Raw genomic sequence first — 9,433 nt, 5'->3', positions numbered from 1 at the left:
AAATCCTGTTTTATGTACAGTAGTGGTATTCTTTGACAATCAGTTATTTATCAATGAGCATACAAAGACAAATGGTTTGAAATTGTAAACTTGTTAAGCTCTGTATAGTTATTGAGACTTGCTTATAGACCTGATGTTTTGTTTTTTCTGTGCATAAGGCTAATCCTCTGAGAGGGAGAAAAATAATAAATAAGCATGCTGTTTACACGTTACAGATCTTGGGAACAGTGACAAAGAGAAAACGTGCTCAAAAATCTAAGCAGTTTTAAAATAGTGCACAAACAGCACTTTAACAAATAGAGCACCAGACATTATCAAATATATTATTTATTCATTTTTTTAAAGTAGGGACTAGTCAACCTATTTTTACCTCAACTGTTCAACTCAAATTAGAAGTCATTCTACCCCTATTATGGGGATATGTAGAGAATAACCCCAACATCTAACAGCAGTGTTCATTAAAATAAATAACCCATCAGCCTGGGGACCATCGCTTAATCAGGTGTTAGGGAGAGAATTTTACTGCATTTCCCTGGAGCCATCCTAAAGCCCCCAGGGGACCACAGTGTTACAGTGTTTGATATAATCCTTAAAGCAGCCCCCGCATTTAATGATAGCCGTGGGCTACAAATCATTTACAAGTTAACAATTTCTCATGTAATCAGGACTGAGAACAGTCAGCAAATGATATAACAAATTTAAAAACAGATGCTATAAAGCATATAATTATGTTATGAAGCATGAATCTGCTGTAAAGGTTTAGTACAAAAGTGTTAGTGAAAGGTTATAGCATAACAATTGCCTGAATTTTAAAACTATAGCCCAGCTATTAATAAATATTGTAACATGCAACGGCTCAAAGGTCACAGTTCAGCCAGGTATTAAAGTACAAGGCTTCAATGAGATCCACAGCAGACTTCAACGATGAAGACAGCGGCCTGCAAGATGTTTTTAATCTTACTCCTCACATGTGCATGTCTGGAACGCAGTGCAAAACTCACCTAACCTTTTGTTTGCTGCAAGACCTCTAACAAACAGCTTGGTCAATGAGTTGAACAAGGGGGCGCTTGCAATCCAGAGCTTGGATTCTATTGCTAAAGAAACAGATTCTGCTGGAGAGCAAACATATGTGTGCGAGGAAACTCTGCCTCAGTCTACAAGGGACTATTTCATATAAAAAAATATAAAAAACGTTCCATATAAATTTCCACTGTGTTATGTAAACTTTTGATTACAACTGTATACACCAAATATACAGACGTGCTCAAATTTGTTGGTACCCCTCCACAAAAAACGAAGAATGCACAATTTTCTCTGAAATAACTTGAAACTGATAAAAGTAATTGGCATCCACCATTGTTTATTCCATATTTAATAGAAATTAGACTTTGCTTTTGATTTTTTATTCAACATAATATTGTAAATAAGAAAACAAATGAAAATGGCATGGACAAAAATGATGGGACCGCTAACCTAATATTTTGTTGCACAACCTTTAGAGGCAATCACTGGAATCAAATGTTTTCTGTAGCTCTCAATGAGACTTCTGCACCTGGTAACAGGTAGTTTGGCCCACTCTTCCTGAGCAAACTGCTCCAGCTGTCTCAGGTTTGATGGGTGCCTTCTCCAGACTGCAAGTTTCAGCTCTTTCCATAGATGTTCGATAGGATTCAGATCAGGACTCATAGAAGGCCACTTCAGAATAGTCCAATGTTTTGTTCTTATCCATTCTTGGGTGCTTTTAGCTGTGTGTTTTGGGTCAGTATCCTGTTGGAGGACCCATGACCTGCGACTGAGACAGAGCTTTCTGACACTGGGCAGTACGTTTCGCTCCAGAATGCCTTGATAGTCTTGAGATTTCATTGTGCCCTGCACAGATTCAAGGCACCCTGTGCCAGGCGCAGCAAAGCAGCCCCAAAACATAATCGAGCCTCCTCCATGTTCCACTGTAGGTATGGTGTTCTTTTCTTTGAAAGCTTCATTTTTTTGTCTGTGAACATAGAGCTGATGTGACTTGCCAAAAAGCTCCAGTTTTGACTCATCTGTCCAAAGGACATTCTCCCAGAAGGATTGTGGCTTGTCAATATGCATTTTAGCAAATTCCAGTCTGACTTTTTTATGTTTTTCTTTCAAAAGTGGAGTCCTCCTGGGTCTTCTTCCATGGAGCCCACTTTCGCTGAAAAAGCGACGGATGGTGCGATCAGAAACTGACGTACCTTCACCTTGGAGTTCAGCTTGTATCTCTTTGGCAGTTATCCTTGGTTCTTTTTCTACCATTCGCACTATCCGTCTGTTCAATCTGGGGTCGATTTTCCTCTTGCGGCCGCGCCCAGGGAAGTTGGCTACAGTGCCATGGACCTTAAACTTCTTAATAATATTTGCAACTGTTGTCACAGGAACATCAAGCTGCTTGGAGATGGTCTTGTAGCCTTTACCTTTACCATGCTTGTCTATTATTTTCTTTCTGATCTTCTCAGACAACTCTCTCCTTTGTTTTCTCTGGTCCATGTTCAGTGTGGTGCACACAATGGTACCAAACAGCACAGTGACTACTTTTCTCCATTTAAATAGGCTGAATGACTGATTACAAGATTGGAGACATGTGTGATACTAATTAAAGAAACAAATTAGTTTGAAATATCACTATAATCCAATTATTTATTATCTTTTCTAAGGGGTACCAACAAATGTGTCCAGGCCATTTTAGAATATCTTTGTAGAATAAGCAATAATTCATCTCTTTTCACAGCTTCTTTGCTTTATTCTATGACATACCAAAGGCATGAAAGTATACATGATAAAGTAGCTTTTAATTTCATCACTTTTCAGGAGGAATGAAGCATTATTTCAATGAGCTGTAAGGGTACCAACAAATTTGAGCACGTCTGTATATGTAAAAATAATTGTTTTTTGTAAAACATTGCCACTTGCTTCTTACTCTCTTAAACATCAAGTCTGAAATGAATTAAGGATACAATTGAGCCATCCTGAGTGTGCGACCCACCCAGTCTCTGCAAACAACAAACAAGAGGACTTTGGTTTGTCTTTTACTCAACATGGTTGATAACTAAACAGAGACTATTTTTATTTTTTATTTGTATTCCATGCCGATTTATGAACTTGGGCTGTGCATGAATAACTTTTTCACTATATATATATATATATATATATATATATATATATATATATATATATATATTGTGACAGACACGTAAGTGGGGGAGACCCAAAAACCGGAGATCCAGACAGGAAGTTCTCAAATTGTGGACCAGGTAAGTTTATTATTTACACAAAAATAAACAAACAAACAAAAATAATATGCCTAGCCCTGTTCGGGCCTAACTGACTTTCTTCTTTGTCCCTCACTACCCAGTGAAATCAACAAACACCGCTCCACAAGGTCCAACACTTCCTGCGTTGCCGAGTTATCCGTTCCAGACCTCCCAGATGTGAAGGCGGCGGGCTTTCTGGTTTCCCCACCAGAAATAGTGTTCAACAACATAAAGTTTCTTTTTTTTAAAGTCTCTCACGTGTCCGTGTGGTTATTTTTATATTCAATCACAAAGTCACATGCCTTCGGGTTTACCTCTCACTCCCAAGATCCCTATTTGGCTGAACTTTCCCACACTGTAGCAAATTAACATTGGCGATTTCATTCACCCGCCAATTTAACTAAATGAAAAGAAAAACACATTGCATAAACTGCAGCAGTCCTGAATCACATACCCCTTTCAAGCTTGCAACAGGCTGTGGTATTCCAGTTTTATTCCAAGCAAACTGGAGTCTGGAGTCTGTTCCCTGCGTCAACCTCCCACGAACTGCCCAGACTCCCTCAGCTTGCCTCCTTATATACCCAGGAGTCCCCGCCCATCCTGTCTCTGCCACGGAGGCTCCTGGGACATGTAGTGTTTTTTTTTTTTTTTTTTTTTTACTCTCGGACAGCCATTTTAAAAAGCGACAAAGTCTAGCTTCATCACATATCCTTCCCCCCAGCTTCAATGCCATCGGCTTGGAGCGGCCAACTCACAACCCGCATGTACCCTTGACAGGCCGTCTGCGTTTGCGTTTTTAGCTCCGCTTCTGTGTTTTATGGTAAACCTGTATTGTTGTAAGGTCAGGAACCATCTTGTAACCCGTGCATTTGTCTCCTTGTTATCTTTCATCCACCTCAAGGGTGAATGGTCAGTAACCAGGACAAATTCTCTCCCTAACAGGTAGTATTTTAGGGTGTCAATAGCCCACTTTATGGCTAAGCATTCTTTTTCTACTACAGCATAATTTTTTTCTCGAGGCATTAATTTCCGGCTCAAGTACATTATGGGATGTTCTTCTCCCTCTATTTCCTGAGATAACACTGCACCTATGCCAATTTCTGATGCATCCGTTTGCAGGACAAATGGCCTAGAGAAGTCGGGAACCCTTAGGACAGGATCATTACAAAGAAGGTTCTTTATGCCTTGGAAAGCTAGTTCAGACTCTGCGGTCCATTTTATTTTGTTCGGACCAGACTTTTTTAACAGGTCTGTAAGCGGGGCCGCAACGCTTGAGAACTCGGGAACAAATCTCCTATAGTATCCCGCCAACCCCAAGAAAGCTCGTACCTGTTTTTTTTCCTTTGGGGTTGGCCAATTGGTAATGGCCTCTACTTTGCCTATCTGTGGTTTTACTTTCCCCCCCCCCACTATAAACCCTAAATATTTAGCCTCTTTTAGGCCTACAAAACATTTATCAGGGTTTGCTGTGAGGGACGCCTGTCTCAACGCTTGTACCACCGCCTCAACTTTTTGTAAATGGTTCTCCCACCCTTGCGTAAAAATCACTATGTCGTCGATATAGGCGGCGGCGTATGCTTCATGTGGCTTCAACACCCGGTCCATCAGACGTTGGAAAGTCGCCGAGGCACCATGCAACCCGAACGGCATGACCTTATATTGAAATAAGCCCCGTGGGGTGGAGAACGCAGTTTTTTCTTTAGCCTCTTTGGTCAAAGGGATTTGCCAGTATCCCTTTGTGAGGTCAAGTGTCGTGATGTAATTGGCCTGTCCTAACTGCTCAATTAACTCATCTACCCTGGGCATGGGGTAGGCGTCAAACTTGGATATATTATTGAGTTGTCGGAAGTCATTACAAAACCTCCACGTGCCGTCCGGTTTTGTAACCATAACAATGGGGCTACTCCAAGGACTATTAGACTCTTCTATTACTCCTAATTTTAACATTTTATCTAGTTCCTTGTGAACATCTGCTTTTTTTGCTTCTGGTATCCTATATGGTCGTACTCTAACGCGTTCCCCTGGGGCCGTTATTATGTCGTGACAAATAACCGATGTCCTCCCCGGCACATCGGAAAAAACGTCTTGGTTGGAACGGACCAAATCACAGACTTCCTGAACTTGACGTTCATTTAGTTCAGGTCCTATATTTACCATATGTTCCTCAATCCCTATTTCTGCTAGAGCATTTTCAGCCTCCCGATCCACCCACGGTTTTAATAAATTAATATGGTAAAGTTGTTCGGGCTTTCTCCGATTGGGCTGATGTACTTTATAATTAACCTCCCCAACCTGTTCTAATATCTCATACGGCCCCTGCCAATGGGCAAACAGCTTACTTTCCGGGGTAGGGACCAAGACCATCACGCGATCCCCTGGGCTGAAGGTTCTAACCCTGGCGGTTTTGTTATATTGGTAGGCCTGGTTCTCTTGTGCACGTTCGAGATGCTCACGGACTATCGGTGTGACGGAATCGATTCGGTCCTGTAACTGGAGTATATGCTCGCCCACATTACGGCCCCTAAGTCCCTGGTCTTCCCACGTTTCTTTCGTGAGGTCCAAAATGCCTCGGGGGTGGCGCCCGTATAATAATTCGAACGGGGAGAACCCCGTAGACGATTGTGGGACCTCACGAATGGCGAACATGAGAAAGGGCAGCAGCAGGTCCCAGTCCCTGCCTTCCTTGTCAGCTACCTTCCTCAACATGGACTTTAAGGTTTTGTTGAATCTCTCAACTAGTCCATCGGTCTGAGGGTGATAAATGGAGGTGCGTAATGCAGCGATGCGTAGAGTTTTACATAAGTCTTTCATGAGTTTGCTTACGAACGGGGTCCCTTGATCTGTTAAGACCTCTTTTGGGATACCCACTCGGGATATTACCTGAATTAGTTCTTTTATTATGGTTTTGGAGGCCATATTACGTAAGGGAATGGCTTCCGGGTACCTAGTTGCGTAGTCCATAATTACGAGTATATACTCATGACCCCGCGCGGACTTAGTGAGTGGCCCCACTATATCCATGGCGATACGTTCAAATGGAATATCTATAATAGGTAGGGGCATTAAGGGCGCTCTTAAGGAGGGCCTTGGGCTAGCAAGCTGGCACTCAGGACAAGACCTGCAATACCGCTCTACAGCCTTTCGAATGCCTACCCAATAAAACCGTCTTAATATTCTCTGTAAGGTTTTCTCTACCCCTAGGTGAGCTCCGGGTGTGTGCCAGTCGCAATACTGTATTTTGATATACTTTGGGTACTAAAAGTTGTTCAACTGGGGTTCCCTCTAGCGGTGCACATCGGTATAGCAAATCATTTTTTATTATAAAATGTTCAAGGGGGTTTATTACTACATTTTCTACCGCTACCCCATTCACCTCGGTCACTCGGGTTTTGATATTAGCTAAGGTGGGGTCGTTAGCCTGTTCAGTGGCAAATCGGGTCCCCTCTGGACTAAATGATGTGGCCCAATCCTCCGATCTATCTACAGGATCAGTGGAGGTGGGGGTGTCATCCGTTTCCCCCCAGATTTCTGCTTCCGAGCACTGAGTGGCAACCCCTTTCCTTTGTCGTTTATCCGATCCCCCTATTAATGCTATCTGGATGGGAGCCCCTCGCTGTTTGTCTACCCTCTTTTGTTTCCTTGACTTCCGTATTTTCTCAGACGGTGTTTCACAGACCTCTAAATGAGTAAATGGGAAACCTTCGGTTGGGCTCTCTGTGGGCTCCATATTCGCCCTTAATTTTGTTGCAGGGGTTTTCAACTCCCTTTTGTTTTGTACCAGGGTTTTAAACCCTGGGAAGTCTCTACCCAGGATTACCTCCTGGGGTAGTTTAGGTACCACCCCGACTCGGAGGGTAATAGACTGAGCATCAAGGGTGAATTTAACCCTCGCTGTGGGGTAATATTTATTATCCCCATGGATACAGGTAATCCCGGTCTTGAGACTATAGTTCAATTGGTTGGGCCGCACAAAGTTGGGTGTCACCAGTGTTAATGCGCTACCTGAATCCATAAGGGCCTCAGCATTTTTCCCATTTACCCTAACCTGCATCAAGTATGGGTATTTATTCTCCCCCAACCGTTTAACAATAATGCTGCCAACAAATGTTTCACTCAGGCTACAGTCCATGTCCTCGGGCTGTTTACAATACTTGGCTATATGGCCTATTTTGTTACATTTATAACACCTAAAGCCTATTGGTTCCCCAATCCCAGGACTAGGTACAAATTCTTTATACTGTCCCTTCACGGTCGGAGACCGCTCTTCACCCCCTCCCGGCATCGCCGGTTTCTTACCCACCCGTTGCGCCGGTCGTGGTCTCCATGTATTCTGGGGGGGGCTCCGGGATGCTGTTGTGGTGGGAGTGGGACGAGCTAGTTCCTCCGCGGCCAGCTGTCGTTCCACGAGGTCTATGAAGTCATTAACTGTGGTGGGGTTTCCTTGCCCCACCCACTTACGCAGGGGTGCTGGTAGGGCCCGAAGATACCGGTCCATAACCAACAGCTCCACTACTTTCTCTGCAGGGTTCACATCGGGCCGCAACCACCTGGTTGCCAGATGAATTAAGTCAAACATTTGGGAGCGAGGTGGAGTTCCAGCCTTGTACTCCCAAGCGTGGTACTTTTGTGCCCGGACGGCTGCTGTTACCCCAGCTCTGGCCAGAATTTCCGCTTTCAAGTGGGTATAGTCGTCTGCCACGTCAGCGGCCAGGTCGTGATACGCCTTCTGTGCTTCACCTAGAAGGAAAGGCGCCAAAATTCCTGCCCACTTCTCTGCGGGCCAGCCCTCCCGGGTGGCGGTTCGCTCAAAGGCCAGGAGAAAGGCTTCCACGTCGTCCTCCTTTGTCATTTTTTGGAGAACATGTGTGGACCTGATTGCGTAGGTGGGAGTCGGGGTGGTGGCCATCTTCTCTAGACGCTGAAAGATGGCGGTCCGCTCTTCTCTGGCGGCCTCAAATTGCTGTGCCTGTAGTCGGTTGGTCTCCCGCTGTTCAGCGGTGGCGGTTACCAGAGCCATCAAGAGTTCACTAAGGTCTGCCATGTTGTTGTTGTTTTTGTTTTAAGTGGGTGGGTTGAGTTTCCTGATCAATCCCATAATCCCACTCTGACACCATATGTGACAGACACGTAAGTGGGGGAGACCCAAAAACCGGAGATCCAGACAGGAAGTTCTCAAATTGTGGACCAGGTAAGTTTATTATTTACACAAAAATAAACAAACAAACAAAAATAATATGCCTAGCCCTGTTCGGGCCTAACTGACTTTCTTCTTTGTCCCTCACTACCCAGTGAAATCAACAAACACCGCTCCACAAGGTCCAACACTTCCTGCGTTGCCGAGTTATCCGTTCCAGACCTCCCAGATGTGAAGGCGGCGGGCTTTCTGGTTTCCCCACCAGAAATAGTGTTCAACAACATAAAGTTTCTTTTTTTTAAAGTCTCTCACGTGTCCGTGTGGTTATTTTTATATTCAATCACAAAGTCACATGCCTTCGGGTTTACCTCTCACTCCCAAGATCCCTATTTGGCTGAACTTTCCCACACTGTAGCAAATTAACATTGGCGATTTCATTCACCCGCCAATTTAACTAAATGAAAAGAAAAACACATTGCATAAACTGCAGCAGTCCTGAATCACATACCCCTTTCAAGCTTGCAACAGGCTGTGGTATTCCAGTTTTATTCCAAGCAAACTGGAGTCTGGAGTCTGTTCCCTGCGGCAACCTCCCACGAACTGCCCAGACTCCCTCAGCTTGCCTCCTTATATACCCAGGAGTCCCCGCCCATCCTGTCTCTGCCACGGAGGCTCCTGGGACATGTAGTGTTTTTTTTTTTTTTTTTTTTTTTACTCTCGGACAGCCATTTTAAAAAGCGACAAAGTCTAGCTTCATCACAATATATATATATATATATATATATAAACATACCTATAATGTAGAAATTGTATGTTTTTTTCACATATTTGAGTATACTTTTCAACATGATATATTTTCTGCAATGTGATCACACTTATATTTAAAGTATACAAGGTGTGATGAAATTTAATTGCTATAATTATATGAAAAATATAGTAAAAACATACATTAATAATAGAAAAACAGTAACATTTATGCTTATGAGAAACTCCAGGATACTAACCTTTAATAACCCCTCTGCTGGGG

Source organism: Acipenser ruthenus, chromosome 11 (genome assembly GCF_902713425.1).
Source record: "Acipenser ruthenus chromosome 11, fAciRut3.2 maternal haplotype, whole genome shotgun sequence".
NCBI classification, from domain to species: Eukaryota; Metazoa; Chordata; class Actinopteri; order Acipenseriformes; family Acipenseridae; genus Acipenser; species Acipenser ruthenus.
This window is presented reverse-complemented; position numbering follows the sequence as displayed.